This window comes from Mus caroli, unplaced genomic scaffold (genome assembly GCF_978045245.1).
Source record: "Mus caroli unplaced genomic scaffold, Mus_caroli_1 scaffold_9, whole genome shotgun sequence".
Lineage (NCBI taxonomy): Eukaryota > Metazoa > Chordata > Mammalia > Rodentia > Muridae > Mus > Mus caroli.
This window is the reverse complement of record NW_028227264.1, coordinates 126,213,120-126,218,833: the sequence shown is the minus strand read 5'-3', so window position 1 is coordinate 126,218,833 and position 5,714 is coordinate 126,213,120.

Here is a 5,714-nt window from a genome sequence, read left to right as displayed (position 1 = left end):
TTATACTTGCATGTGTGTATGCAAGTGAGCTGTGCACACACATGGAGGCCAGAGGAGGATGCCATGTATCCTGTTCCAGCTCCCTCTACCGTATCTAGTTGAGACAGGGTCTTTCACTGAATCTGGAGCTAAGCTGGCAATCAACAATGCCCCTGTCTCTACTCCCATCAGCGCTGGTCTTACAGGTGTGAGTTTCACCATGCCTAGCTTTTTGTGTGAGTGCTGAGAGCTAGCCATTCATCAGTTCCAGTCTGACTGTAGATCCTGTCTGTCACCACGAGAGCTTTCCCCACTTACAAAACTGTCTACTGTCACTCTGCCAGAGAGAAAGACTGCAAGATCATAGTTTGTTTGTTGCTTTCAAGTGGGGCAAATGAGATCCCGGGGGGCTCACTGTTCATTGTTTTTCCTGATTATATTATTTATTCCGTTCTGTGCATACCCTGCAAAAGAAAAGAAAAAAAATTTTTTGGTGATGTTTTCCCAAGAAAGCTATAACATTCCTCTGGGAAATTTTATGTATTCATTAATTGGCCAAAAATTTATTGAGTGTTTCTACTTCGCTAGGGATTGTGTTAGTGCTGGGCCAGGGAAGGAGTTGGGCACAAAATTATACATAAAAACGTGTATAAGTTATAAAACAAAAAGAAGAGCAAATTTTACAAACAGGCATCTCTTATAAGCTAGTAGTGGAAGTACTACCCTCACACCCTCAGCGTACCACGATGACACAGCTCTCTGCTGTTCTGCGTGGAAATGAGTCCCAGAATTTGCTCATTCAGTCACGTTTCGATTGAAAGTTATCCAGAAGAGGCGATCATCTGTGATGGTTTCTATTGTCTGTCAACCTGACAGGGTCTAAAATCACCTAGGAGATGGCTGTCAGCGAAAGTTTCTAGATTAGGCTAATTGAGGTGGGAAGATGGACCCTAAACATGAGGGGCACTGTCCTGTCCCACGGGCTGGCGATCAGGCCTGAGCAGAAGCAGAAAAGCAAACGGAGAGCCAGTACTCACCTTTCCCTGCTTCCCGACTGTGGATGCTCTGTGGCCATCTTGCTCGGGCGTCTATGTTTTCCTTGCGATAATGGACCGCACACCCACGCTCACATAAAGACCAAACCAGAGTTCTGACGCGGATGGAGTCAGAGATGTTTCTTCCTTCTCAGAACCAGCATTTCCTAGTGACACTTTACACACGCTCATATTCAAAATTTATAACACGCCCCACTCACCAGTGTCTTTCAGGGACCTTTGCACCCCCAAAATTAAATTAGGAGTTAGGGTCTCTGAGTGAGCTAACACAGAGCAATCGCAGTTCACCTTTATCGTTTTGCGGAGTCTCGTTTCAAATATCTTGTGTCTCCTCATTTTCTTTTCTTTTTTTTCCCAGCCTTATCCGTTGTCTTGGCAAGAAGATTGAAGATGCCAGCTTCCGGGCTGGCCAGCCTTGCTGCCGAAGCCAATTATTTTACAGCATACAGATAATGTGAACAGGCAGGGGGTGTGGCAAGGCGAAGGGAAAGGGGCTTCTATAAGAGCTGATAGTGCCAATGGGGAAAGGGGTGTGGCGAGGACAGGGAAGGGCATTTATTTCTGTAATCACGGATGTTCTCGATAGGCTTCAAGCCTGTACCTTTAATTAAAAACCAGTCAAAATGATTTCTGGTCTGAAAGCAATCTTTTTCATAGAGCAGTTACTTCTGGCTCCTCCACTTCTTCCCTTTACATCCGTCGCAATTGGTCAGATGCCGGGCTAATGTGTGTGAAATGGGTTTCTGGGGACCAAAACACTTCAATATCTGAGGAAATATAGTTTCTTGATATGTATGTTCCTCCAAATGCAACCCAAGACTCGTGCATTTAAAATACATATACGGAAGCCTTAAAAACACACCCAGAGGTAGAAAGAGGGAGACCAATACATTTATCAATAGGTTATGTTATATGGAATTTCTACTAAGAGATAATTGCCCCTTTGATGACATCTTTTGCCAAAAGTAATAACTAGTTTTGTTTAAAATCAGATCTCTCCTTTAGTATGTGTGCTCTCTCAAGTTTTTTTTCTTTCTGATATTCTTATTTATTTATTTATTTATTTATATTGGTTATTTTATTTATTTACATTCCAAATGTTGTCCCCCTTCCCAGTTTCCCCTCTGCAAACACCCTATCTTCTCTTCTCCCCCCTTCCCCCTGCTTCTATGAAGGTGCTCCCCCACCCACCCACCCACTCCTGCCTCACTGCCCTAGCATCCATCCCCCTATACTGGGGCACCAGACCTCCACAGGACCAAAGGCTTCCCTTCCCATTGTTGCCCAACAAGGCAGTCCTCTGTTACATATGCGGCTGGTTTCCTCCATGTGTACTCTCTGGTTGGTGGTTTAGTCCCTGGGAGCTGGGGGTGGGTGGGGGAGGAAGGGGCTCTGGTTGGTTGATATTGTTCTTCCTATGGGGTTGCAAACCCCTTCAGCTCCTTCAGTCCTTCTCCTAACTCTTCCATTGGGTTCCCTGGGGCTCAGTCCTTACCTGTATTGGTCAAGCTTTTAAACCTACAAAAAAGAACATAGGAACTAAAATAATAAACACCATACATTTTAATTATTATGCCCTGAAGTGGTTCTTCCCTTGTCTTTAAAGAGATCTTAACTTTCTACTGCTTTTGCTGGTGATACGGAAAGCGGATCTTACATGAACACATGGAATTAACACAAGCCTACTGTTGGAGAGCTTCCCCTTTCTTCCGTGGTCACAGAACGTGGCTAATCTAAGTAGAGCAAAAGGCTGTTCAGATAATGGTGTCAGAGAATTGGTTAGGGAGGCTATGATGGGTAGTTTTAGTCATCAACTTGACACAACCAAGAGGCACCTGGGAAGAGGGATTAACTACATCTGGCTGGCTTGTGGGTGTGTCTGCTGGCCTTCAATTGATGTGGGAAGACCCATCCCAAATGGGGGCGGAAGCTTCTGTTAGTGCTCAGAGAGAATGCCATGGAAGAAGAGTGTTTTCCTTCCTGCACCGTCCACCTCACTGCTGCCAGAAAGTTCATCTTCTCTGTTGCTGCTGCTGCCACCGCCGGTTGCCTTCACTGATGTTATTAGAACCACTGTCTTCAGGCTTCCAGTGCATACTGAAGGCCAGCAACACTCCAGGTATCCACAGGCCTTCACTATGGTTAAAATGCAGTGCTTAAAATGATGTAAAAGCTTTGTGTCTCCAGAGGCAAACAGTGGCAGGCACAGTTGTAAAGTTTTAATGTCTTATCTTCTTGGAGTCTCATTTGTGGAGATTATTTATCTGTCAGTTATTACAGAAAACACACTAGTGAGCAGGTGCTTATTAAGAGTCCCCCAAAAGATTACAAAACTCAAGTCCTTGTGCTGTCTTTCAGATAAAACTAAAGAAACCCATCCTGAAAATTGAGATTACTTAATATCGAAGTTAAATGTCTTTAGAATATAACATTGTAGCAACTAGTCTAGTGTAGCTCAAGCCACAAAGTTAAATGTCTTTAGAATATAACACTGTAGCAACTAGTCTAGTGTAGCTCAAGCCACAAAGTTAAATGTCTTTAGAATATAACACTGTAGCACCTAGTCTAGTGTCGCTCAAGCCACTGAGTACTTTTGCAGTTTTTTTGTTTTTTTGAAGATGATGCATTATGGAGAGGGTGTCTACAAAGCCAGAGGATTTTAAGGTTTTAAAGTTGTGTGTGTTTGTGTGTGTGTACACACGTGCACATGTGGGCACATGTGTGCAGGGGGTTGGAGGTATGGTAGAGGGGACAGGGAGCACAAAAGATTTTGCATGTGTGTAAACTTCTTGAAAGTCCATGGCCCACGCGCAAAGCTATGGTGTTCAATGTGACCATTGCTGGGATGCTCACGAGGCGTTTCTAACGATGCTTTTAAAGAAGCAACTGTAGCCTTCTGCAGAAGACCACAGCGTGACTCAGAAATAATAAACAGAATTAAATGGAAGCTGTGACAGACATCTCAGACAGATTCAACTCAGGGTCCACAGCCAACATTCTCTGAACAGTGAGTTAGAAAATCTATCTTTAGTGACCCTAATGAGCATACTTGCTGACACGCCTTCCTGGGGACAAAACCGAGCCTGTGGAGATGGAAATCCAGAAGGCACATAAGGAGTTGGTTTTAAATGAGGTTTCTTTCTTGTCTTTGACAGGCTCTTGCCATGTAGACCAGGCTAGCCTCACCCCTGGGCATTTTGTTTTTGTTTTTTTTTTTTTTTTTTACTCACCCTTCAGAGTACTGGAATCACAAGCATGTGCCAGTGGCCACAGCTGCAAATTAAATCTTTAGAAAGTGTGCTGCCCCCTCTTGTCTCATGCCCTTGAATGAGACTGTTTTGCTGTTTTGCCTGTGGGAGGAGCTTTGCAGTGACTGAGACACACCAAGTCTCACGCAGCAGCTCATCTTCCTAGAATTCCTCTTTGCAGCTTTCCTGCCATGGAAGCCATTCAGACTGAGAACACTGAGGTGGGGATGTCAGTGAGAGGATGGGTAGGGTTTGGATCGAGGTAATGGGTTAGCGTTTACTGAGGCCCAGCTGCAAAGGTGGCCTTTCACTAGACTTTAATAACATGACGTATTTGGATATTTACGTCTGATTTTGAGATGGAAAGAATATCCTATTTACCAGTGAGACGGAAACACTGTGCAAAGGTCTAGCAAACCTAATCTCTAAACTAAGCTGAGGAAAAACTTCTTAAGCAAGTAAAGCATATGATAAAAGGAAAAGTTCAGACAAAATAATTCCAGCCAAAGGTTTGAGGCAGGACGCAGAAGAACAGGGGGTAGATGTAAGGAGCCGCCTTCACATTTGCCATTACAAGATGGCGCTGATGGCACTGACACCCGTGTTCTAAGTAGTAAACAAGCAAGCTGCGCATGTGCCGGGGTAGCTTTCCACGCCATGTGCTCTGCCTTTCCCGTGACGACAACTCCGGCTGATGGGCTGCAGCCAATCAGGGAGTGACACGTCCGAGGCGGAGGACAGTCCTCCATAAAAGGGAGGGGGCTCCACCATCTCTCTCTCTCTCTGGCTCCTTTCTCCACTGGCTCCTGATGGGGTAAGCAATAAAGTTTGTGCTGCAGAAGATTCCGGTTGCCCTGAGCGTGTTCTTACCAGGGGAACAAAAGCGCGGGCAATAGGTAGAAGTAGGGAACAAATGTCAGAGGTGAGAAGTCCTGAGGGATGGCGGAGACAGATGTCTAACTTGGACAATCACCTGGACACAAGGACTCAGGCATGGCTGCTGTTTGTACAATCCCTGGATGGTGAAGCTGGACCTGAGAACAAGGATGGCTACTCTCAATATACCATCTTCCCTTCCCTTTATCTCCTGGCAAGAAAATCAATGTTTAAAACTGAAGTATTTTTAATTCCAGTTCTACCCTCCAAAGGCTTTACCCTAGCATATCATTTTACCCAGCTGCTGCATGTGACAATAAGGACTAGAACACATACCCTAATTAGTAGTCATCCCACTAATAAATGCTATTTCAGCATGAGGCAGTTTTTTAAAAAGTGACCACCTGCTTTTATATTTAAACATTTCCTGTCTCCCTTTTAAGGTACCTTATATCTCTAAGAAGAGCCTTTGTGAGCCTTAAAGGGGCTGGAATTCCTTATACTTAGTGGGTTGTAGGTGACTCCTCCATAGACATTTAACATAGGTGTTAATTCT